Raw genomic sequence first — 27,721 nt, forward strand, 5'->3', positions numbered from 1 at the left:
AGAAAAAACAAAGGAACTAAGGTCAGAACATGACAATTCATTACACTTGCAGTCTCAAGATAGAAGGTGGGGGGGGATCTCGGCAGGCAAGAAGATGGCCTTGCCAACCCCCCCCTCTAATTTCCTTAATTTCGTGGCCAGAGTCAAATACTTTCTGTGGCACACATCAGAGTCAAATACCTTCTATATAGCAAACTTCACGTCAGGATAGGCAACCGAAATGAATAATTCATGTGTGTTATATTAAAAAGAGGGAGTAAAATGTAGGCAAGCAATAAACATTTCAGAACAACTACTAGTCGAATAAGACATGGGAGAGATGACGAATTTTGGCAAAGAGATGTATTTATAGACTAATACACTTGAAACAAATAGGGGGAGGGGGGTTCGGCACAACACCCGATCACTGGTTGCTGCTGGAAAAAGAGATCAAAGGTGGTGAGTGTAACCGGTGTGAAATGCTAGCTAGTAAGCAGTGGTGCTAGTAGGCTTCAATCGTGATTTCACTCGCTCTGAGACCTTGAAGTAGTTTCCCTGGCTCTGCAATGGCTGTGGCTTTTGCGGAGCGATGGGTAACAATGCTTCGAGGGTGACTGTCGTCGATGTGTGCAGAGGGTCCCTGGTTCTAAACCCAGGTTGGGGCGAGGAGAGGGACGGAAGTAATAATGTGACAAAGTCTGATCCCATATCCTAAACCTCCACGCTCCCTTTTGCATGCCTATCCTGGGGAAATGGTTAGAGGCCTCTGGAATACTTGTCTCCTTACTGCTCATTGTCTGTGCAACATGAGACAGCGGATGGATTATAATCACTTTGACATATCCTTCACATTTAGTGGTGCTATCACACTGGCCAGCTAATTCAACTATTTGGGTGATGAACGGTGTACACTGCAATAGTATTGCAAATATAGAGTAATCTAGGGTAATGGTTTCGATGATTTACATTATCATATTATGGTTACCATACTATAATTTCTACAGCCTTGAAAGGCAGGCATCAACATGGCCGAACGAGAGGCTGCCAGTGATTTGCTTGATATGGGTACAAACTTTTTTCTATGAATCCAAATCGCGTGAGAACAATTTTTCTACGCTTGAGAACTTTTTGTATGACTACAAATCGCTTTCTATGCGTGATAACGTTTTTTATACAGTGAGAATTTTTTTCTAAGCGTGAGAATTGTTTTGTATTTTTCTTGTAGTCAAATCCCTGCCAAAAGTCAGGTGATCTAAGCGCTTCCAAATATGGAGTAGCAGGTTTGCCATATCTATCATGTTTGAGCATATCTCTCCTATGTGCAAACCTTTATGGCAGTCATTTTACTTAAGGCCCTTGGAAATGACCTGCATATCTGCAGTTATAAAACAATTCTAATGCAATATATTGATTTACAAATACAAATCATAAGGTGTTTGTTTGTGGATAGTGAATTGCAATTGTGGATAGTGAATTGCAATTGTGGATAGCGATTTACATTTGTGGAAAATGATTTACGTTTGTGGGTTGGTGATTTACATTTGTGAATACATTTTGCATGATATTGATCCAATAGCCGACACTCTGGCAGGCAAACGTTTTGACAATCCAACCGGTGTGTCTGAGCCTTAAGATTTAGCAGAGAGGATATTTTCCCTTATTGTAAGATAAGACCAGGTATGCTATCAGTCTCCAGTGTAAGAAAATAGCGATTCAGAACATGTACTAGTCAGTTGGTCAGATTCAGCTTCTGGTGAGGTTACCAATATGTTCTACAGAGAAAACCTAACTGTTATGTGTTGACTGGCAGATATGTTCAGGATAGGTGTTGGCCATACACGCAGCTCCTTATTGCTTGCTAGTGAGCAGGTTTTTCAACCCCAGATTTAATTTAAGACAACCCCGCTATGTCCCCTGAGACTCCAGCGTGGTGCCTGTCTGTGCCCCTCCACAACGGGCGGTCATCACCTCTGGTGAGAGGAACAACAGCTTGTTTTAAATGAGAAAGGCTCCCTCATTGTGTCAGATGGCTCTTCCCCAGGGCAAAGTCCTCTGCTCTTTGGCACGTCACATGGTTTAAGCCTGTCCCCGCACACGATCATCATTGGCTGAAGCCGGGTGCTCAATCTATATTATCTTGTATGCCACATCTCACCTCCATTGGCTCAAAAAACTCATTGCCATACCAATACCATATAATAAAACCCGTTGCTCCAACCTTGACCCAGCTCCAACAATATCGTACCACCCATAATAATAGAAACCGACAGCCATGCCTATAATGTAGTTGACTCATTGTGGGATTGATTATATTTAGGTATATATTTAAGTATTACCTTTGAGATACATATTATTATAAATCATAACAATGTACTTAGAATAACATTAACATACCTCACATCACTATATGACTATAACTGAGGTCTTGTAGTGTTTTAATCCCATAGCTATGTGTGTCATTATAATCATATTTACACTAACATACTCCTGGAGGGGACTCACAGCAGGATGCAGCCCTCTCTGTGGACTTTCCCCCGCCCTCCTCCACCCTCCACTATCCTGGGACAAAGCGTGCATTCAAAATGACACCCTATTCCCCACATAGCACACTACTTTTGACCAGGTTCTATAGGGCTCTAGTCAAAAGTAGTGCACTATGTAGGCTATCGGGTGCCATTTGGGACGTAGCCCAACTGTTATTGACAGTCAGCAACTTTAAAGAGATGTTCCTGTTCTGGACAGAAAAGCAAAGTCACTCGATGGAATGCAGAGTGAATCCAAGAGGTTAAAAAGAATCCCATGCACACTCACCCACGTAAAGTAATGACATTTCACAGTACAGTAGTGTGTGGTAATTGGATTTGGTTTTCAAGTCCTCCTAAGGGGCATGTCGTGTTTTGTCATATCTCTATTAGGTGGAAGAATACAGTGCATTCTTGGCATTTCTGTGGGATCTTATTGTTAGCTACCATGGGACATACAGTACTTAATCTGGGCATGCATGATCAAATTATAATAGCTTGCAAGTATTATCTGACTAATATACACACATTGATATCATAATATTCAATAAGATCCCATTTTCATTCCAGGCTTGGTGCATCTTTCGCGAGAACATCCTTTGGGATTACTGGATTGGCTTCTTTGTTACCCTCTGCAGCAATGGGTGAAATTGTTGCACCATAGCACAGCATGGCCCATATCTTAGTCACACAGCATACATTCAATAGCAGTGTATCTCTGACCATTTAATAGGATACCAAACACACTCTGTGAGTGTGTGTGCATGTTGTTCTGACAGTGGTAAATGACTGCAGCAGGTTGGGGTGGAGGCTGTGCGGCAGGATGAATTAGGTGGGAGGGGGCACTTGGAAGGAACAGGGAGAATATGCCAAAAAAATGTAAGCTTCTGTTTCCAGGGCAACAAGGATCTGCAGATCACAGTTCTGTAGGCTCCTCACTTGGGAAGACAGAACCCAGAAATATGTCTTGTAGTGCACCACTAACATGAAACGGCATTCAGGTTTCACTCCGCTCTAGGAACAATTACGACAGGATCACTCCGTTTTGGAGCTTTGGTCCTTTATACATGGTATTCCTTTCATTATCATTATGTACAAGTCATATTTTATCAGTAGACTCCATTTGAACTAAGATGGCCTTCATCTGTGGAAAATAGACTGCATGTACTGAATGATGCCACAAAAAATATCAGGAATGTAAAGGCTGGACCTTCAATTAGGTAAGCATTTAACTCGGAAAAACATAATGTGGACAGATTAGTTTCCTAGAGACATATTTGGTCTATTGGAGCAAGGTGTCCATTTAGGTTTATTTATTTTGAAATAATGATGTTTTCCTAAACATGTATTTTTCGTACTCTGGGTGATCCTCTTGAGCTTCTTGTATCCAGTGTGATCAGCTGACCGGTTTTCCCGGTGTGAGAGAGAGGGAACATGCTGAATAGATGCCCTCATGCACTTTGGCTAAAGAATGCTACACTTGGCACTAAACCGTGAGGGCTCATCAAGGCCAGATCAATTGTTCATCTCTCTTCAGCCTATCCCCAAGGCTCAGCACAGCTACGGGTTAATTCTCATGGTATGCTGTGACAGTCACAGGCGAGGAGACCTAGAAGCCCTCGAGGGGAGAACTACAAAAAGGTTACATTCCACAGACTGGAATATGGGTCTACTTGTTGTTATCAATTGTAAAAGACTACAAGTTGTCCCAAAAATGTTTGCATGACTTCCCACATTTAGTTTCTTTAATCTTTTAACAGTGTTAGAATTAGCTGCAAACAGATCCATTATAATGTCATTAACATTTTCATAGTCATAAACAATTGATAAGGACCAATTTATTATGTATTGTTTCTTTAATACTCCCTTTCAAGAAAACTATTGTTTGGCAGCATATTATTATGAACTTATCTCCATGTGCCGGTATGTTCCTCTAAAAACAGAAAAAAACTATTTCCATAAGCTCACTTGCATGCTGATTCATGATGAGAAGAGCACCACATTATTACCTCACGGGCTTACATTGTTTACAGTGGTAGCAGTGAATCACACAGTAATTACACCTAGTGTTGCTCCAGACTTTGCTGAAATAATAAGTCCTCCAAATCTCAAGAGGGACTACTGTAAAGATAGGGATTTACAGAGCAGGACAACACATATTTCTCAGTCATATAGACCTTGAATGAACGTATGGGGATAGCAGCTATGACAAAACAAATCCTATACTATGACTAATCATGTGCAAAATATCTCTATGCAGAGGGACTCCTGTGGTCTGCTTTAGATCTTTTTTTTGTAAATAGACTGATAAGCAGACAACTTGCTGTCAGCTCATGTCAACAGGAGTCATTGCAACATGTGTTCTGGGTACATCACATTTATACTACAGTACAAAAACAGGGTATGACACTATAATCTAAAGTTGGAAGAAGTTGATTCTCTTTGACCGACTACCACTTATATTTCAGCCCATATGGCAAATACAGTGGGGCAAAAAAGTATTTAGTCAGCCACCAATTGTGCAGGTTCTCCCACTTGTTATCAGTATAAAAGACACCTGTCCACAACCTCAAACAGTCACACTCCAAACTCCACTATGGCCAAGACCAAAGAGCTGTCAAAGGACACCAGAAACAAAATTGTAGACCTGCACCAGGCTGGGAAGACTGAATCTGCAATAGGTAAGCAGCTTGGTTTGAAGAAATCAACTGTGGGAGCAATTATTAGGAAATGGAAGACATACAAGACCACTGATAATCTCCCTCGATCTGGGGCTCCACGCAAGATCTCACCCCATGGGGTCAAAATGATCACAAGAACGGTGAGCAAAAATCCCAGAACCACACGGGGGGACCTAGTGAATGACCTGCAGAGATCTGGGACCAAAGTAACAAAGCCTACAATTAGTAACACACTACACTGCCAGGGACTCAAATCCTGCAGTGCCAGACGTGTCCCCCTGCTTAATCCAGTACATGTCCAGGCCCGTCTGAAGTTTGCTAGAGAGCATTTGGATGATTCAGAAGAAGATTGGGAGAATGTCATATGGTCAGATGAAACCAAAATATAACTTTTTGGTAAAAACTCAACTCGTCATGTTTGGAGGACAAAGAATGCTGAGTTGCATCCAAAGAACACCATAACTACTGTGAAGCATGGGGGTGGAAACATCATGCTTTGGGGCTGTTTTTCTGCAAAGGCACCAGGACGACTGATCTGTGTAAAGGAAAGAATGAATGGGGCCATGTATCGTGAGATTTTGAGTGAAAACCTCCTTCCATCAGCAAGGGCATTGAAGATTAAACGTGGCTGGGTCTTTCAGCATGGCAATGATCCCAAACACACCGCCCGGGCAACGAAGGAGTGGCTTCGTAAGAAGCATTTCAAGGTCCTGGAGTGGCCTAGCCAGTCTTCAGATCTCAACCCCATAGAAAATCTTTGGAGGGAGTTGAAAGTCTGTGTTGCCCAGCAACAGCCCCAAAACATCACTGCTCTAGAGGAGATCTGCATGGAGGAATGGGCCAAAATACCAGCAACAGTGTGTGAAAACCTTGTGAAGACTTACAGAAAACGTTTGACCTCTGTCATTGCCAAAGGGTATATAACAAAGTACTGAGATAAACTTTTGTTATTGACCAAATACTTATTTTCCACCATAATTTGCAAATAAATTCATTAAAAATCCTACAATGTGATTTTCTTTTCTCATTTTGTCTGTCATAGTTTAAGTGTACCTATGATGAAAATTACAGGCCTCTCTCATCATTTTTAAGTGGGAGAACTTGCACAATTGGTGGCTGACTAAATACCTTTTGTTTTACAGTTCTAAAATAATTAATTGACTGCTCTCCATTTCCATCTGTAAAATTACAATTCAGGTAGACAACTATTATTTTGTGAATTATTATTAATTAATTAGATCATGTATTATTGTTATTAATATTGTTATACATACTTAGCAATTACAACTAGTCTGATTATTTAGGCTGTAATACACACAGCCTGAAACGAATGCCTGCAAAATCTTGTAAATGTTCCTTACAAGCAAGAATATTGAATACAATTACATTTAAACTTACTATACCGGTTTGTCCTTCATCTGCTCGAAATTTAAGACAAAGTATGTTGAGGAAAGTATTGTTTACCTGACTTCTCAGAGTCAGTTCTGCACCTAGGTAAAATTATTTTTATATTGGATATCCAGTTTTGTCTCATGAATAGCTATTGAACCAAGGATGCCATGATAATTGTATATTCTGAATCAGGGGAGGATGGGGAACAATCAACACGTTTTCTTTGGTGAATTTTTAATTATCTAAAATGTTTTATTCAGATTTCAATTTGCAGAAAAATCTAAAATTCCCACAAAAACAGTGATTGTTCTTCATTCAGAATATACAATTTTCATTGTCATGGCATGTCTGATTCAATAGCTATTGATGAGAGAACTGAATATCCAACATTAGACTAAAATATGTTTTAAAAATCAGAAAAAACAATACTTTCCTATGGATATTTTGTCCCCAAAAAATCGAGCAGTTGAAGCAACAGAGTTTAAATGTAATTTCATTATACATTCTGGCTTGTAAAAGTACATTGTTTACATTTACACGATTTTGGAAGCATTCGTTTCAGGCTTTATATACAAATGAATGACCTGTGTACTACAGCCTGATTAATCAGACTATATTACAGTGTGGTCATAGAAGTCCTTGATCTCATGCATAAATTACACCAGCCCATTGTGCAACAGAAGGAAGCAGCTTGTTAGCTAGCTAGCTGGCTGAACTGTGGTGGCTAGAATTCGCACTGTAACGTTAGTGGAGAACAGAGCCAAGGAAAGTGCATCCCTTCAATACAGCAGGCAAGCAGACCAGGCTGCCCTCAGTTATCAGGCCAGTTAGCGACATTATTGAGAGGGTAGGGCAGGGTTATCCATCAAAGCAGAACGCTTTTGGGTCACGGACAACTCTACACCGTTTTGAAATTAATTGAATTAAAGCTGTACTTTATTGAAATAGCACTGATGGTGCCGAGCGCTGCGAAAGGTAGCTAGTTAACGTTAGCTGGTTAAGTAACGTTAGCTTAAACAAGTTTCCTAGGTAGACGAGCCTGGACAACCTTTCGACATTTAACGTTAGTTAGCTACAGTAGCAACTTGTCCTAAAAGCTAACGTTAGATAGCTGGCTACGTTATTTTGTCAGTACAATTTATCTTAATGAAACCGAGTCCCAATCATCCAGAAAACGGGTTTGCGCATTACTGCCGCGGAGCTCAGACTGCAGCCACGCAGACCAACCCCGGCCAGTTGAAGTTGCAAGGTAAGTCAGCACCAGCAGCCACTTCACTCCATTGTCACTTAAAGCTAACGTTAGCTAGCATGTAGCTAAACAGCGAGTAGGCTAAACCATCATCTAACTAGTTAGCTATAAAACCTATAGCTAGTGGTAGCACTGTACTACCACATCATTGACTTTTGCCAACTAACGAGCTACATTTTGGTACAGGATATTTGTTACATCAGAGTTGTTTACTAACTAGCAGGGCACAGAGCTAGCTAGTTAGCTTGTTAGCCACAAATGGCCCAAGCCATTATTCGCATGTTAGTCAATCGTCTCGTCATAGATTTAGGAAAGTAACGTTAACGTAAGTAGGCTACGTAGTTACGATTTTTTTCTTGGAATTGAACTACTGTCTCGTAAAATATCCAAATTCGTCTCAAGTGTTGGCTAACGTTTGCTGGCTAGCAACCATTTCGTAAACAGTCACACTGACAGTTGCCTTTATTTATACCGCATTCAAAATGTCTTCAATTGATATTTTTTCCAATCATTGTTTAAATATAACGTAACTGTACCACTACAATATGAATACGATAACGACAGTAGTGTTTGTTTACGAATGGGGGGCGACATTGGTCAGCTTTGCTAACGTTAGCGAATTTGTGTTGTCTTCATCGTACGTTCAAATGAGAAGTAGCTAGTGATGTGCAGTTCGCGCACGATTCGTTTTTTTTTGTCATGATTCCGAGTGACTCGGTTAATTTTTGTCGTTCGTTTGACCTGCTGGAGACGTATTCCCGAACATCAACTGTCTATTTGCATGTTTAGAACGGATCAGTGATCGCATGGTGCAACATTGAATGCAATCAATTTATTGAATGGTATGATGGACACCGCTTTGTAGAACCAAAACATACACACAGCCTCTGGTCAACGAACTCGAGAACGAATCGTTTGGGTGCTGCAGTTCGCGAACGATAGGCTATTGTGCGAATCACTCACGGCAGTCAAGCGATGCATTCCGCCAAGTGTCGTTCACAATCTAGTCCGGTTGCGGCCACCACAAATGCACCTCGTTTCAACTGTATCAAAAAAATATCTAATTTGTTTGCCTAGCAAACAACAAATGTAGATTGTTTAAAGCACACTTACAAGTCTGTCACAGATGACAGCTCCAATAAGCCCCTTATGGTGAAGGACATGTGAACGAGAGGCTTGTAGAATTATGACTCTTGAGTTTTCAGTGGCATCAGTTCATCTAAACCTAGGGTGTAGAAATGCACCCACCAGTTGAAGCTCATTTACTGTACTTCCACACACATTTTTAACTCTAAAATGCTATTTGGAGAACTGCAAAAAAATAAAATGTTCCTCCCAATACATTATCACCACTATATTAGGTTTAAAGGTCTGTGGAATGGTGTGTACAATGTACTACTCAACCTCATCATACATAGGCTACATTGACTAATTTAGCCTACTTGTGGAACAGCGCAACATGAAATAGATGTATATTACACACTATCAAATGCCGACATCAATATGAAAGTAACCTGAGCATTAAACAGCTGACTGCGAATTCAAACTATGCCAGATAAACCCTACACATGCATTGAAATAAAAGGCATACGTCAAAGGAATTACTTAGGCCTACAATCGACCAAGGACGCATAAAGACAAACAAACTCGACCAAGGAATTAAGAAAAATCTACACATTAAGGCCGCACCTGTGATTCAGCACCACTAAATGGAAAGTGCCTTGATACAGGTAGGCATAGTGGAGCACTGTGGGGTGTGGCTGAATAGACAGCGTCTCTGTCTAGTAGCCAGCTAGAATTAGGTTATGCAGTTTGTGGGCAGTTAGACATTTTCTGGGCACAGTTGAATAGCCCACAATGCTTATTTGAACATCATAACTGGCACTCAGATTTTTTTTAATTGTAAATTGTCACTCATATGACAAAGGTTGCAGACTCCCTGCTATAGGAAATATATTTAATTAAATACAATTTTATTGGTCACCTACACCATATTTAGCGGATGTAGAGAATTGATTGTGTTCCTAGCTCTAAAAGTGAAATAGTATCTAACAATACACGCATCTCAAAGTAAAATAATTTAAGAAATATATCATTATTAGGATGATCAATGTCGGAGTGGCATTGACTAGAATACAGTATTTTACTCATTTCATATGTATGCAGTATGTTAACATTATTAAAGTGACCAGTGATTCCATGTCTATGTACATAGGGCTGCAGCCTCTAAGGTGCAGGGTTGAGTAACCGGGTGGTATCCGGCTAGTGATGGTGACTAATTTTAGGGCAGGGTACTGGGTTTAGGCCGACTAGTGGCTATTTAAGTCTTATGTCCTTGCGATAGAAGCTCTGTTTCAGTCTCTCTGTCCCAGCTTTGATGCATCTGTACTGACCGTGACTTCTGGATGATAGCGGGGTGAACAGACTGTGACTCGGGTCGTTGATGACTTTGATGATCTTTTTGGCCTTCCAGTGAAATTGGGTGCTGTAAAGTGTCCTGGAGGGTGGACAGTGTGCCCCTGTAATGCGTTGGGGAGACACCCCGCTGGAGAGGCCTGCTGTTGTGGGCGGTGCAGTTGCCATACCAGGCGGTGATGCTCTCAATGGTGCATCTGTAAAAGTTTGTGAGTGTCTTAGGGGCCAAGCTGAATTTCTTCAGCCACCTGAGGTTGAAGAGGTGCTATTGCGCTGCCTACACCACACTGTCTGTGTGGTTGGACCATTTCAGATTGCCAGTGCCAAGGAACTTGAAGCTTTTCAGCTTCTCAACTGCGGACCCATCGATGTGGATGGGGGCATGCTCCCTCTGTTGTCTCCTGAAGTCCATGATCAGCTTCTTCATTTTGTTGACTGTGAGAGGCACCACTCTGCCAGGGCCTTCACCTCCTCCCTGTAGGCTGTCTTGTCATTGTTGGTAATAAGGCCTACTATTGTTGTGTCGTCTGCAAACTTGATGATCGAGTTGGAATTGTGCATGGCCACCCAGTCATGGGTGAACAGGGAGTACAGGAGGGGACTGAGCATACACACATATGGGGCCCCTGGTGTTGAGGATCAGTGCAGTAGAGGTGTTGTTGGGGGTGGCCTGTCAGGAAGTCCAGGACCCAGTTGCACAGGTTAGGGTTCAGACCAAGGGCCTGGGCTAGGAGGGTACTATGGTGTTGAAGGCTGAGCTGTAGTCAATGAACAGTGATCTTACATAGGTATTCCTCTTGTCCAGATGCAGTGATTGCATCGTCTGTGGATCTATTGGGGTGGTATGCAAATTGAAGTGGGTCTAGGGCGTCAGGTAAGGTGGTGGTGATATGACCCTTAATCAGCCTCTCAAAGCACTTCATAATGACAGGAGTGAATACTACAGGGCGACAGTCATTTAGTTCAGTTACCTTTGCTTTCTTGGGTATAGGAACAATGGTGGACATGTTGGAGCAAGTGAGGACAGCAGACTTACCCACGTCGGCCACGGAGAACGAGCACCCCCCACAGTCCTCGGGAGCGGGCTGCATCGGTGGTACTGTGTTATCTTTAAGGAGGGTGAAGAAGGTGTTTAGCTTGTCCGGGAGCAAAGCGTTGGTTTCCGCTGGTTTTCCCTTTCTAATATGTAATTGTCTGGAGTCCCACCTTGCTGTGGTTAAATGCACTGGTTCACACTTTCAGTTTTGCGCGAATGCTGCCATCTTTCTGTGGTTTTGGGTTTGGGAAGGTTTTAATAGTCACAATGGTAACAACATTCCCTATACACTTCCTGTTGAACTCAGTCACCGTGTCAGTGTATACCTCAATGTTATTCTCAGAGGCAACCTGGAATACATTCCAGTTCGCGTGATCAAAACAATCTTGAAGCATGGATTCGGATAGGCCAGACCAGGGTTGAATAGACCTTAGCACAGATACTCCCTGTTTGAGTTTCTGCCTATACATTTACATTTAAGTCATTTAGCTTACAAATTGGTGCATTCACCTTATGACATCCAGTGGAACAGTAGTGCATCTAAATCTTTTAAGGGGGGTGAGAGGGATTACTTTATCCTATCCTAGGTATTCCTTAAAGAGGTGGGGTTTCAGGTGTCTCCGGAAGGTGGTGATTGACTCCGCTGTCCTGGCGTCGTGAAGGAGTTTGTTCCAACATTGGGGGGCCAGAGCAGCGAACAGTTTTGACTGGGCTGAGCGGGAACTGTACTTCCTCAGTGGTAGGGAGGCGAGCAGGCCAGAGGTGGATGAACGCAGTGCCCTTGTTTGGGTGTAGGGCCTGATCAGAGCCTGGAGGTACTGAGGTGCCGTTCCCCTCACAGCTCCGTAGGCAAGCACCATGGTCTTGTAGCGGATGCGAGCTTCAACTGGAAGCCAGTGGCGAGAGCGGAGGAGCGGGGTGACGTGAGAGAACTTGGGAAGGTTGAACACCAGACGGGCTGCGGCGTTCTGGATGAGTTGTAGGGGTTTAATGGCACAGGCAGGGAGCCCAGCCAACAGCGAGTTGCAGTAATCCAGACGGGAGATGACAAGTGCCTGGATTAGGACCTGCGCCGCTTCCTGTGTGAGGCAGGGTCGTACTCTGCGGATGTTGTAGAGCATGAACCTACAGGAACGGGCCACCGCCTTGATGTTAGTTGAGAACGACAGGGTGTTGTCCAGGATCACGCCAAGGTTCTTAGCGCTCTGGGAGGAGGACACAATGGAGTTGTCAACCGTGATGGCGAGATCATGGAACGGGCAGTCCTTCCCCGGGAGGAAGAGCAGAATGGAAACAAAGGATCCATTTCGGGAAAGTGTAATTTTTTTATTTGACCTTTATTTAACTAGGTAGGTCAGTTAAGAACAAATTCTTATTTTCAATGATGGCCTATGAACAGTGGGTTAACTGCCTTGTTCATGGGCAGAACTACAGATTTTTACCTTGTCAGCTCGGGGATTCAATCTTGCAACCTTTCGGTTACTAGTCCAACGCTCTAACCTCTAGGCTACCTGCTACCTATTCATGGATGCCAAGGGAAGCCAGACTTCCCGGAAAAAAACACCAAATACTTTATTCTTTAGCCTCTGTGTTTCATAAATTTTCTCTAATTCGCAAGAAGCTGAATGTATTTCACCGGAGAAAGCATCCGAGCGAACGGAACAGTGCCCCTCTGTCTCACTATGTGTAGCGTATCTGTCTGATGCTGTCCAGTCAGAAAGAGTATGACATTGTTGCAGCCCGTAGCATTGAATGCAAGGGAAGCCAGCAACGGTGTCGCCTCCCTGGCTTCAGACCAATCATATAACAAGCCAAATGACATTATTTCCAGAAAAAAAAAGTGAATTGTTGTTGTCCTCCGGTGGCTGGCTAGCTAGCTAAAATCTTCCCTTTCCTAAATTAGACATGGATTGGGATTTGGACTTGTGGTTTGACTTAATTCTCCGTACTATCCACTGATTATAATGCCAATTCTGATCCAACCATACATTTCATACATTTTGCCCCTGGCCTGAGAGCATGGAAGTTCAACATGTAGCTAGAGGTAGTATACTAATGTTATAACTAGCTGCCGTGGCGTATCGTTGCCCATGAAAGGAAGTTAGGCTAGCCAGCAAGTATTTCAGCCAGGTAGCCTAGGACAACAAAAACTAAAAGCATGTACTGTATGACAGAGTCATAGACCGTTTAGCCAACATGAAAGAGGAGGATGGCATTGGCGTTTCTCTACATAGGGTGAGTCAACATGTTTTTTCCACTTGTGCGCACACACATTCACATCAGTACCATGGACAGCCACATCATATTTAGCTGACATTGATTGGACAAAATGTTGGTATCTTTTAGTTACCACTGTATTAGACTAATCATAGGTGATTCGATGATATTGAAATGGTGCTGGAATAGTGGCGGCAGCTCCTGTATCTTTGCGACCACTTTTTTTTTTTTTTACCTTTTAACTAGGCAAGTCAGTTAAGAACAAATTCTTATTTTCAATGACTGCCTAGAAACAGTGGGTTAACTGCCTGTTCAGGGGCAGAACGACAGATTTGTACCTTGTCAGCTTGAGGATTTGAACTTGCAACCTTTCGGGTACTAGTCCAACGCTCCAACCACTAGGCTACCCTGCCGCCCCATGCTGAAGATCATGTCACTGTTAGTTAATGCAATTATGTTTTGTGGACTTCACAGGACAGATCTTGTTCTCCGGTGTTGTAATGAAACAAATGTGTGGTTGAATTTATTCTGCCACTGTGTCTTCTTATTGTCTCAGCCTTAGGTCGCAAGGCATATGAACTTACAGATTATAGAGAGAACAACACAATTATCAGAACACACGGGTTACAATTAGAGGTCGACCGATTATGATTTTTCAATGCTGATACCGATTAATCGGACGATTTTTAATTTATTTTACCCCATATGTTTGTAATAATGACAATTACAAAAATGCTGAATGAACAATGAACGCTTTTATTGTAACTTAATCAAATCTATTTAGTCTCAAATAAATAATGAAACATGTTCAATTTGGTTTAAATAATGAAAAAACACAGTGTTGGAGAAGAAAGTTAAATTGCACTATGTGCTGTGTACAAAAGCTAACGTTTTAAGTTCCTTGCTGAGAACATTAGAACATATGAACGCTGGTGGTTCAATATTCCCAGTTAAGAAGTTTTAGGTTGTAGTTATTATAGGAATTATAACACGTCGACTATTTCTGTCTATACCATTTGTATTTCATATACCTTTGACTTATAGGCACTTTAGTATTGCCAGCCTAATCTCGGGAGTTGATAGGCTTGAAGTCATAAACAATGCTGTGCATCAAACATTGCTAAGAGCTACTCGCAAACGCAGTAAAGTGCTGTTTGAATGAATGATTATGAGCCTGCTGCTGCCTACCACCGCTCTGTCAGACTGCTCTATGAAATATAAAATCATGACTTAATTATGATAAACACACAGAAATACGAGCCATTGGTCATTAATGGTAAAATACGGAAACTATCATTTAGGAAACAAAATGTTTTTTCTTTCAGTGAAATACGGAACCATTATGTATTTTGTCGAACGGGTGCTGTTACATTGCGCAACCTTCAATGTTATGTCATAATTAACAAATTAATTACGGTCTTTGTTAGGAAGAAACACAGTTCGCATCGAGCAAGGCAACCCAAACTGTTGCATATACCCTGACCCTGCTTGCACTGAACGCAAGAGAACTGACACAATTTCCCTAGTTAATATTGCCTGCTAACATGCATTTCTTTTAACTAAATATGCAGGTTTAAAAAAATATACTTCTGTGTATTGATTTTAAGAAAGGCATTGATGTTTATGATTAGGTACATTTGTGGAACGAATGTGCTTTTTTCGCAAATTACGCTTTTGTTAAATCACCCATTTGGCGAAGTTTAATTAGGCTGTGATTCGATGATAAATTAACAGGCACCGCATTGATTATATGCAACGCAGGACAAGCTAGTTAACGTAGCAATATCATCAACCATGTGTAGTTAACTAGTGATTATGTGAAGATTGATTGTTTTTTTTATAAGATAAGTTTAAGTCTAGCTAGCAACTTACCTTGGCTCATTGCAGCCACAAGGTCCTTTTGACGCTGCACTCTCGTAACAGGTGGTCAGCCTGCCACACAGTTTCCTCATGGATTGCAATGTAATTGGTGTCCAAAACGGCCGATTTACCTATTATGAAAACTTGAAATCGAACCTAATATTAATCAGTCAACCTCTAGCTGTAATATGGCAAATCATTCTGGATTGGCTTCCCCGGTGATTTTATCCATGTACCACTGCTGTGTTCAGTACAAAAACGCTTTGGCATGTTGCATATAGAAATGCCAGGAATATAACTGACACGATTCCTTAGAATCAGGGGCATGTTTATTATACATAATACATTTCTGTCTGAACGTTGGCAAACGTTGTCTCTCCTCCTGCTGGACTTGGCCCTGGTAATCGCTTGTCCCTACCTATGTGAAGCTAGCCACAATAATGATTATCCACTATCCTCAATGGTTTTACTCAAGTACATGTGTCTTTCAAATTTTATGTGTGCTTGTTTTTAAAATGGTCCAATTAATAAACTAAACCACTATGTGTATTGAACATTGCGAGCTAGTGTGGCTAATTTCAGTGGTTTCAGAGTCCTGCAGTAAGAGCAGATACGCTAATATTTGCGAAAACTCTACATGGCTGTGTTCTGTGGATGTCACTGAGCAGTCCGATACCCAATTTCATCGGTGCACAATAGAGGTCGACCGATTATGATTTTTCAACACCGATACCGATTTATTGGAGGACCAAAAAAAGCCAATACCGATGAATTGGCCGAAAAAAAAAGTTTTATTTGTAATAATGACCATTACAACAATACCGAATGAACAATTATTTTAATATAATACATCAATAAAATCAATTTAGCCTCAAATAAATAATGAAACATGTTCAATTTGGTTTAAATAATGCAAAAACAAAGTGTTGGAGAAGAAAGTAAAAGTGCAATATGTGCCATGTAAAAAAGCTAACATTTATGTTCCTTGCTCTGAACATGAGAACATATGGAAGCTGGTGGCTCCTTTTAACACGAGTCTTCAATATTCCCAGGGAAGAAGTTTTAGGTTGTAGTTATTATAGGAATTATAGGACTATTTCTCTCTATACCATTTGTATTTCATTAACCTTTGACTATTGGAAGTTCTTATAGGCACTTATGCCAGTGTAACAGTATTGCTTCCGTCCCTCTCCTCGCTCCTCCCTGGGCTCAAACCAGGAACACAATGACAACAGCCACCCTCGAAGCAGCGTTACCCATCGCTCCACAAAAGCCGTGGCCCTTGCTGAGCAAGGGGAACAACCACTCCAAGTCTTAGAGCGAGTGACGTTAGAAACGCTATTAGTGCGCACCCCGCTAACTAGCTAGCCATTTCACATCGGTTACACGAGCCTAATCTCGGGAGTTGATAGGCTTGAAGTCATAAACAGCTGCTGGCAATCCGCATCTGGTTAATCCGTCTGGCCCCACGGCCTTGTGAATGTTAACCTGTTTGATGGTCATACTCACATCAGCTACAGAATGCAAGTTCACACAGTCACCCGGAACAGCTGTTGCTCTCAAGCCCTGACACATCTGACGAGCGTCAGAGCCAGCGTAGTAAGATTCAATCTTAATCCTGTATTGACTTTTGACTGTTTGATGGCTCGTTAGATGTCGTAGCGGATTTCAATGAGCGTGGCTCCCGCTACCTTGAAAGCTGTAGCTCTAGCCTTTAGCTCAGTGTGGATGGTGCCTGTAATTTATGAGTTTTTGCTTGTAAGGGAGTGAACTTTATTCATAATAAGGGTTACATGGAGAAAATCTGACTTCTCTGAAATGAAAATCGATGATGAAAATCGATGGCGCCCCTTCAGGAAAATATATACACCCCCCCTTTGCAGCTCTAACAGCCTCCACTCTTCTGGTAAGGCTTTCCACTAGATGTTGGAACATTGCTGCGTGGACTTGCTTCCAGGATTATAGTCGGCGTCCCAATTCATCCCAAAGGTGTTGAATGGGGTTGAGGTCAGGGCTCTGTGCAGGCCAGTCAAGTTCTTCCACACCGATCTCGATAAACCATTTCTGTACAGACCTCAATTTGTGCACAGGGGGCATTGTCATGATGAAACAGGAAAGGGCCTTCCCCAAACTGTTGCCACAATGTTGGAAGCACAGAATTGTCTAGAATGTCATTGTATATTGTAGCGTTAAGATTTCCCTCACTAGAACTAAGGGGCCTAGCCCGAACCATGAAAAACAGCCCTGGACCATTATTCATCCTCCACCAAATTTGGCACTATGCATTGGGTCAGGTAGCGTTCTCCTTGTATCTGCTAAACCCAGATTAGTCCGTCTGACTGCTAGATGGTGAAGAGTGATTCATCACTCCAGCGAACGCGTTTCCACTGATCCACTGTTTCCACCGATTAGGCTTGTGTGCAGCTGCTCGGCCATGGAAACTCATTTCATGAAGCTCCCGACGAACAGTTATTCTGCCTTCGTTGCTTTGAGGCAGTTTGGAACTCGGTAGTGAGTTGCAACCGAGGACAGATTTTTATGTGCTTACACGCTTCAGCACTCGGCGGTCCCGTTCTGTGAGCTTGTGTGGCCTCCCACTTCATGGCTGAGCTGTTGTTGCTCCTAGACATTTCCACTTTACAATAACGGCACTTACAGTTGACAGGGGCACCTCTAGCAAGGCAGAAATTTGATGAACTGACTAGTTGGAAAGGTGGCATCCTATGACGGTGCCAGGTTGAAAGCCACTGAGCTCTTCAGTAAGGCCATTCTACTGTCAATGTTTGTCTATGGAGATTGCATGGCGGTGTTCACAATTTTATACACCTGACAGCAACGGCTGTGGCTGAACTAGCCGAATCCATTAATTTGAAGGGGTGTCCACATACTCTTGGTCGTGTAGTGTATACTAGGCGCACTTCATCTCACATGCCCAACTAGAAGAGGACAGGTAGGCTACTGAAGTTGACGCAGCGTATTTTGAGTGTGTGTGAATAATACAATAAAGATCAAATCACATTTATTTATGAAGCCCTTCTTACATCAGCTGATATCTCAAAAGTGCTGTACCCCAAACAACAAGCAACGCAGGTGTAGAAGCACGGTGGCTAAGAAAAACTCCCTAGAAAGGCCAGAACTTAGGAAGAACCCTAGAGAGGAACCAGGCTACGATGGGTGGCCAGTCCTCTTCTGGCTGTGCCGGGTGGAGATTATAACAGAACATGGCCAAGATGTTCAAATGTTCATAGATGACCAGCAGGGTCAAGTAATATTAATAATAATCACAGTGGTTGTAGAGGGTGCAACAGGTCAGCACCTCAGGAGTAAATGTCAGTTGGGGCATTATTTCATTTTTGGATAAAAAGAAGTGCCCGTTTTAAGCGCAATATTTTGTCACGAAAAGATGCTCGACTATGCTTGGAATTGATAGCTTTGGAAAGAAGACACTCTGACGTTTCCAGAACTGCAAAGATTTTCACTGTGAGTGCCTTAGAACAAAACCTTCAGGCAAAACCAAGATGTTTCAGCGACCAGGAAATGAACAGGATTTCCGAAGCTACGTTTTCCATGATCTCCTTATATGGCTGTGAATGCGACAGGAATGAACGGATCCTTTCTATCGTTTCCCCAAGGTGTCTGCAGCATTGTGACGTATTTGTAGGCATATCATTGGAAGATTGACCATAAGAGACTACAATTGCCAAGTGCCCGCACGGTGTCCTGCGTGCAAATTGGTGCGCAAAACTCAGCTACTAGTATTTTTCCATCCGAATCTGAGAACAAAGCAAGCTTCCAGGAACGACATTTCAATGAAGAGATATATGACAAAACACCTTGAGGATTGATTCAAACAACGTTTGCCATGTTTCAGTCGATATTATGGAGTTAATTTGGAAAAAAGTTCGACGTGTAGGTGACTAAATTTTCGGTTAGTTTCGGTAGCCAAATGCATAGTAACAAAACGGAACGATGTGTCCTACACAATAATCTTTCAGGAAAAACTGGACATCTGCTATGTAACTGAGAGTCTCCTCATTGAAACATCTGAAGTTCTTCAAAGGTAAATTATTTTATTTGATTCCTTTGCTGGTTTTTGTGAATATGTTGCGTGCTAAATGCTAACGCTAAATGCTAAGCTAGCTATCACCACTCTTACACAAATGATTGATTTTCTCTGGTTCAAAAGCATATTTTGAAAATCTGAGACGACAGGATTGTTAAGAAAAGGATAAGCTTGAGAGCAGGCATATTTATTTCATTTCATTTGCGATTTTTAGAAATCGCTAACGTTGCGTTATGGTAATGAGCTTGAGGCTGTAGTCACGATCCCGCATGCGGGATGAGGCGTACTATGAGGTTAAATTCACACAGGGCACATACTCCAGATATAACAGACTGACTCTAGGCCCCCGACACATCAGTATAGGATATAACCCCACCCACTTTGCCAAAGCACAGCCCCCACACCACTAGAGGGATATCTTCAACCAACAATTTACCATCCTGAGACAAGGCCCAGTATTACATTTACATTTAAGTCATTTAGCAGACGCTCTTATCCAGAGCGACTTACAAATTGGTGCTTTCACCTTATGACATCCAGTGGAACAGCCACTTTACAATAGTGCATCTAGGTCTTTTAAGGGGGGGGTGAGAAGGATTACTTTATCCTATCCTAGGTATTCCTTAAAGAGGTGGGGTTTCAGGTGTCTCCGGAAGGTGGTGATTGACTCCGCTGTCCTGGCGTCGTGAAGGAGTTTGTTCCACCATTGGGGGGCCAGAGCAGCGAACAGTTTTGACTGGGCTGAGCGGGAACTGTACTTCCTCAGTGGTAGGGAGGCGAGCAGGCCAGAGGTGGATGAACGCAGTGCCCTTGTTTGGGTGTAGGGCCTGATCAGAGCCTGGAGGTACTGAGGTGCCGTTCCCCTCACAGCTCCGTAGGCAAGCACCATGGTCTTGTAGCGGATGCGAGCTTCAACTGGAAGCCAGTGGAGAGAGCGGAGGAGCGGGGTGACGTGAGAGAACTTGGGAAGGTTGAACACCAGACGGCTGCGGCGTTCTGGATGAGTTGTAGGGGTTTAATGGCACAGGCAGGGAGCCCAGCCAACAGCGAGTTGCAGTAATCCAGACGGGAGATGACAAGTGCCTGGATTAGGACCTGCGCCGCTTCCTGTGTGAGGCAGGGTCGTACTCTGCGGATGTTGTAGAGCATGAACCTACAGGAACGGGCCACCGCCTTGATGTTATTTGAGAACGACAGGGTGTTGTCCAGGATCACGCCAAGGTTCTTAGCGCTCTGGGACGAGGACACAATGGAGTTGTCAACCGTGATGGCGAGATCATGGAACGGGCAGTCCTTCCCCGGGAGGAAGAGCAGCTCCGTCTTGCCGAGGTTCAGCTTGAGGTGATGATCCGTCATCCACACTGATATGTCTGCCAGACATGCAGAGATGCGATTCGCAACCTGGTCGTCAGAAGGGGGAAAGGAGAAGATTAATTGTGTGTCGTCTGCATAGCAATGATAGGAGAGACCATGTGAGGTTATGACAGAGCCAAGTGACTTGGTGTATAGCGAGAATAGGAGAGGGCCTAGAACAGAGCCCTGGGGGACACCAGTGGTGAGAGCACGTGGTGAGGAGACGGATTCTCTCCACGCCACCTGGTAGGAGCGACCTGTCAGGTAGGACGCAATCCAAGCGTGGGCCGCGCCGGAGATGCCCAACTCGGAGAGGGTGGAGAGGAGGATCTGATGGTTCACAGTATCGAAGGCAGCCGATAGGTCTAGAAGGATGAGAGCAGAGGAGAGAGAGTTAGCTTTAGCAGTGCGGAGCGCCTCCGTGATACAGAGAAGAGCAGTCTCAGTTGAATGACTAGTCTTGAAACCTGACTGATTTGGATCAAGAAGGTCATTCTGAGAGAGATAGCGGGAGAGCTGGCCAAGGACGGCACGTTCAAGAGTTTTGGAGAGAAAAGAAAGAAGGGATACTGGTCTGTAGTTGTTGACATCGGAGGGATCGAGTGTAGGTTTTTTCAGAAGGGGTGCAACTCTCGCTCTCTTGAAGACGGGAGGGACGTAGCCAGCGGTCAGGGATGAGTTGATGAGCGAGGTGAGGTAAGGGAGAAGGTCACCGGAGATGGTCTGGAGAAGAGAGGAGGGGATAGGGTCAAGCGGGCAGGTTGTTGGGCGGCCGGCCGTCACAAGACGCGAGATGTCATCTGGAGAGAGAGGGGAGAAAGAGGTCAGAGCACAGGGTAGGGCAGTGTGAGCAGAACCAGCGGTGTCGTTTGACTTAGCAAACGAGGATCGGATGTCGTCGACCTTCTTTTCAAAATGGTTGACGAAGTCATCTGCAGAGAGGGAGGAGGGGGAGGAGGATTCAAGAGGGAGGAGAAGGTGGCAAAGAGCTTCCTAGGGTTAGAGGCAGATGCTTGGAATTTAGAGTGGTAGAAAGTGGCTTTAGCAGCAGAGACAGAGGAGGAAAATGTAGAGAGGAGGGAGTGAAAGGATGCCAGGTCCGCAGGGAGGCGAGTTTTCCTCCATTTCCGCTCGGCTGCCCGGAGCCCTGTTCTGTATAGCCCACAAAGATCTCCGCCACGGCACAACCCAAGGGGGGGCGCCAACCCAGACAGGAAGATCACGTCAGTGACTCCCAGCCCCTGTAATAGGGTTAGAGGCGAAGAATCCCAGTGGAGAGAGGGGAAGCGGCCAGGCAGAGACGGCAAGGGCTGCTCGTTGCTCCAGTGCCTTTCCGTTCACCTTCACACTCCTGGGCCAGACTACACTCAATCATAGGACCTATTGACGAGATGAGTCTTCAATAAAGACTTAAATGTTGAGACTGAGTCTGCGTCTCTCACATGGGTAGACCGAGATGTGCTTTTAATACAATGGGTAGGCTAACGCATACAAATTAGAAAGAAAATGTTTCCAAATAATCTGCAGGACTACAAAAATATTTTCATCCCAGTCTGACCGCCCGCTCCCTCCCGCAAAATGAAAAATGTAGACCGTGCCGCAATTATCTGTCGGGACCTGTGGGAATGCAGCCCCCCAGATCGAGACACTTTTTGTCCTTTGTTCTTCACTCTCTGTCGACGTCCCCCTTCATCTCTCATATAATTCAATAAGATTAATCAGTTTTTGACTTTACCCCCATCCTCAGCAGTCCAATCCCTGTACCTTTTGCAGAATATCAGTCTGTCCATGGGGTTTTACCAGGAGAGAAATGTCTTCTTTGCTGCCCTTCTTGACACCTCGCCACCCTCCAAAAGTCTTCGCCTCACTGTGCGTGCAGATGCACTCACACTTGCCTGCTGCCATTCCTAAGCAAGCTCTGTACTGGTGGTGCCCCGATCCCGCAGCTAAATCAACTTTAGGAGATGATCCTGGCGCTTGCTGAACTTTCTTGGGTGCTCTAAAGCCTTCTTCACAACAATTCAACCGCTCTCCTTGAAGTTCTTGATGATCTGATAATTGGTTGATTTAGGTGCAATCTCACTAGCATTAGTATCCTTGCCTGTGAAGCCCTTTTTGTGAAAAGCAATGATGACGGCACGTGTTTCCTTGCAGGTAACCATAGTTGACAGAGGAAGAATAATGATTCCAAGCACCACCCTCCTTTTGAAGCTTCCAGTCTGTTATTCAAACTCAATCATCATGACTGAGTGATCTCCAGCCTTGTCCTCATCAACACTCACACCTGTGTTAACGAGAGAATCACTGACATGTCAGCTGGTCCTTTTGGGACAGGGCTGAAATGCAGTGGAAATGTTTTTTGGGGGATTCAGTTCATTTGCATGGTAAAGAGGGACTTTGCAATTAATTGCAATTCACTTGATCACTCTTCATAACATTCTGGAGAATATGCAAATTGCCATCATACAAACTGAGGCAGCAGACTTGGTGAAATTTTATATTTGTGTCATTCTCAACTTTTGGCGACGACTGTACATCCTCTATTTTCAGAAATATTGGCGGTGGTGAGTGACTGAGGGCTTAACTAGAAATAAAGCTTGTAAGCAGCAGTTGATATGACTGATCTGCGGGTTGGGAATTGGGAGGGTTCTCTGCTGTGTGCCTGTGTGTGCAGTGTGTGTATTAAAATGGGTAGGGGGTTTGAGGTTTCTCCTAGGTTTCCCCTAGGAACTACAAGTGTTTTCCAGCTGATGCCTTGTTGACCAAGAATCATGACTAAGCCAAGGAGTAGCTACATTTTATACTATTACTATGAACACACTCGCTCACGTAGGTGTCTGATACACCAATGTTGTTATTTGAACTTTGTATCAAGTCCCAGTCCAAGACCTTCCTGTGGGTGGGAAACATTTGCACTTAAGGCGTCTGCAAACTCCCTCCCTCAGAGCATGTGTGCAGCTACAGGTTGGATGACATAAATTCCAGTTAAATTCCAGTTGGCCTGCAATGGAGTGGATGGTCCATCAGGACTGATTAACAGACACTGAAGAGAGCCACCTCTATTGATGGGTCCGTACCTCCCAAGTCATAACACACAAAGGCTGTTAACCTCTTGCTTCTACCTGAGACGCTTGCGTCCCAACTAGAGCTCTGGAAATGCAAATGCGCTACGCTAAATGCTAATAGTATTAGTTAAAACTCAAACGTTCATTAAAATACACATGCAGGGTATCGAATTAAAGCTACACTCGTTGTGAATCCAGGCAAAAGTCAGATTTTTAAAATGCTTTTCGGCGACAGCATGAGAAGCTATTATCTGATAGCATGCACCAATACACTACAACACAAAAGCCACGCAGGGGACGTAAACAAAATAATTAGCATTTCGGCGTTACACAAACCGCACAATAAAATAGAAAACAGTCATTACCTTTCACCATCTTCTTTGTTGGCACTCCTAGATGTCCCATAAACACTATTGGGTCTTTATTTCGATTAAATCGGGCCATATAAAGCCAAGATATCATTATATGTAGACTGTGTGATAAACGAAAAAAACAGCGTTTTCACAACGTAACGTCATTTTTTTAAATTCAAAAAGTAGACGATAAACTTTCACAAAACACTTCGAAATACGTTTGTAATGCAACTTTAGGTATTAGTAAACGTTAATAAGCGATAAAATTCATCAGGTGGCGATGTAAAGATCATTAGCTGTCCGTCTGGAAAAATGTCCGGCTAGAAACTCAACGAAAATATCCGGTCCTAGACCTGAGGAAATACGGTGCCCTGCATGTGTTTGACCAAGAAAAAACTCGAAGGGAAATGACAAGACTCTAGACACCGTGTGGAAGCTGTAGGTACTGCAACCTCAGTCAATTAATTGTGGTTCACCTTTATCAATGGGTTCAAGTAGCGCATGGATATATTTTCCCATTTTCAGTGATCAGTTTTTCCTGTGCTTTTCGATGTAAATGCCGTTCTGGTAAAGCCACAGCAGTGATTTAACCAGTTTTATAAACGTCTGAGTGTTTTCTATCCACACAGACTAAGCAAATGCTTATACTATATTCCTGGCATGAGTAGCAGGGCGCTGAAATGTTGCGCGATTTTTAACAGAATGTTCAAAAAAGTAGAGGGTAGAAGCAACAGGTTAACAGTATTAACTCTGAAGTGATGCATGTTCCCATGTCTCACTAGAGAAGTGTCTTTGTATGTATTCTGAATGAGGGTCCGCTAGCTTTGTTGCCGAATCACTACCAGCTATCAGTCAGCAAACCATTGCTAGCGGTCTTCAGCTAACCGGTCATCAGCTAACCTTTAGCTCGGAAAGCTCTTGCCAGTTCGAACAACGCGACTCTAACCAGAGCATAACGGACCTATTATTTTTTTAATCCCCGGATTCCCACCGCAAACGGAACATTTTCAGCTGGATCTTCACAACTAGCTAACTAGCTAACCGCAACCCCGGATGATTACTCCTGGCTAGCGTTTCCACCCACTTAGCTTGAAGCTAGCCCGGCCAGAGCTCCTGTGCTACCACCGAAGCATACTCCTGGGCTACAATATCCGGACCCACGACCGGTCTATCGATGTCACCGCATGAAGAGGCATAAACAGACTCACCCCCATCGCGACGCCCCCCAAAGGCTAACTTTCTAGCCCTTGCTATCTCCTTGCTTGCTAATTCGGCCTGCTAACTGCTAGCTTGTTTAGCCCCGGTCCGCTAACTGCTACCTTGTTTAGCCCCGGCCTACTAACTGTTAGCTTGTTAGCACAGGCCTGCTAACCGTCTGAATCGCCGCGTCCCAAACACTCACTGGACCCATATTTACTTTCAATCTCTTTTTGATTTTTAATTTGTTTATACCTTCCGGTAACCTGCCTCACCCAATGTGATACGGAATCGCTATTATTTTTAATTTTTAGAATACACTCAAGAACCTCCAGAAGCTAACCAGCTAACTAGCTACAAGCTATTTAGTCATTGTTAGCCACTGCTAGCGGCTTTTTTTTTGGCACAGCCAGACCGTTTTTTTTTTTACCTGGATAATACTCGCCAGTCCAGCTTCCCTGCCCCATCCACCGCTGCCCCCTGGACACTGATCACTTGGCTACATAGCTGATGCATGCTGGACTGTCCATTAATCACGGTACTCCATTCTGCTTGTTTATGTTTAATCTGTCGGCCCCAGCCGCACTCAGGCTCTGTGTGTAGTTAATCCGACCCTCCCTGCCTAGTCAACGCCATTTTACCTGCTGTTGTTGTGCTAGCTGATTAGCTGTTGTTGTCTCACCTACTGTTTTAGCTACTGTTTTAGCTAGCTCTCCCAATTCAACACCTCGCTGTATGTCTCTCTCAAATGTCAATATGCCTTGTATACTGTTGTTCAGGTTAGTTATCATTGTTTTAGTTTACAATGGAGCCCCTAGTTCCACTCTTCATACCCCTGATACCTCCTTTGTCCCACCTCCCACACATGCGGTGACCTCACCCATTACAACCAGCATGTCCAGTGATACAACCTCTCTCATCATCACCCAGTGCCTGGGCTTACCTCCGCTGTACCCGCACCCCACCATACCCCTGTCTGCGCATTATGCCCTGAATATGTTCTACCATGCCCAGAAATCTGCTCCTTTTATTCTCTGTCCGCAACGCTCTAGGCGACCAGTTTTGATAGCCTTTAGCCGCACCCTCATTCTACTCCTCCTCTGTTCCGCGGGTGATGTGGAGGTAAACCCAGGCCCTGCATGTCCCCAGGCACCCTCATTTGTTGACTTCTGTGATCGAAAAAGCCTTGGTTTCATGCATGTCAACATCAGAAGCCTCCTCCCTAAGTTTGTTTTACTCACTGCTTTAGCACACTCTGCTAACCCTGATGTCCTTGCCGTGTCTGAATCCTGGCTCAGGAAGGCCACCAAAAATTCGGAGATTTCCATACCCAACTAACATTTTCCGTCAAGATAGAACTGCCAAAGGGGGAGGAGTTGCAGTCTACTGCAGTGATAGCCTGCAAAGTAATGTCATACTTTCCAGGTCCATACCCAAACAGTTCGAACTACTAATTTTGAAAATTACTCTCTCCAGAAATAAGTCTCTCACTGTTGCCGCCTGCTACCGACCCCCCTCAGCTCCCAGCTGTGCCCTGGACACCATTTGTGAATTGATCGCCCCCCATCTAGCTTCAGAGTTTGTTCTGTTAGGTGACCTAAACTGGGATATGCTTAACACCCCGGCAGTCCTACAATCTAAGCTAGATGCCCTCAATCTCACACAAATCATCAAGGAACCCACCAGGTACAACCCTAAATCTGTAAACAAGGGCACCCTCATAGACGTCATCCTGACCAACTGGCCCTCCAAATACACCTGCGCTGTCTTCAACCAGGATCTCAGCGATCACTGCCTCATTGCCTGTATCCGCCACGGAGCCGCAGTCAAACGACCACCCCTCATCACTGTCAAACGCTCCCTAAAACACTTCTGTGAGCAGGCCTTTCTAATCGACCTGGCCCGGGTATCCTGGAAGGACATTGACCTCATCCCGTCAGTTGAGGATGCCTGGTCATTCTTTAAAAGTAACTTCCTCACCATTTTAGATAAGCATGCTCCGTTCAAAAAATGCAGAACTAAGAACAGATATAGCCCTTGGTTCACTCCAGACCTGACTGCCCTCGACCAGCACAAAAACATCCTGTGGCGGACTGCAATAGCATCGAATAGTCCCCGCAATATGCAACTGTTCAGGGAAGTCAGGAACCAATACACGCAGTCAGTCAGGAAAGCTAAGGCCAGCTTCTTCAGGCAGAAGTTTGCATCCTGTAGCTCCAACTCCAAAAAGTTCTGGGACACTGTGAAGTCCATGGAGAACAAGAGCACCTCCTCCCAGCTGCCCACTGCACTGAGGCTAGGTAACACGGTCACCACCGATAAACCCATGATTATCGAAA

General features: G+C 43.8%; 1 protein-coding gene across 1 annotated transcript in view; it reads left to right on the plus strand.

Moving 5' to 3' along the window:
* Nucleotides 1-8,705: 8,705 nt before the first annotated feature.
* Nucleotides 8,706-27,721, plus strand: part of LOC115111998 (zinc finger MIZ domain-containing protein 2) — an 85,944-nt gene continuing 66,928 nt past the window's right edge. Inside the window, 1 exon segment of the mRNA XM_029638625.2 lies at nucleotides 8,706-9,553. The gene's annotated coding sequence lies outside the window, so the exon portion shown is untranslated.

This window comes from Oncorhynchus nerka, linkage group LG27 (genome assembly GCF_034236695.1).
Source record: "Oncorhynchus nerka isolate Pitt River linkage group LG27, Oner_Uvic_2.0, whole genome shotgun sequence".
Classification (NCBI taxonomy): domain Eukaryota; kingdom Metazoa; phylum Chordata; class Actinopteri; order Salmoniformes; family Salmonidae; genus Oncorhynchus; species Oncorhynchus nerka.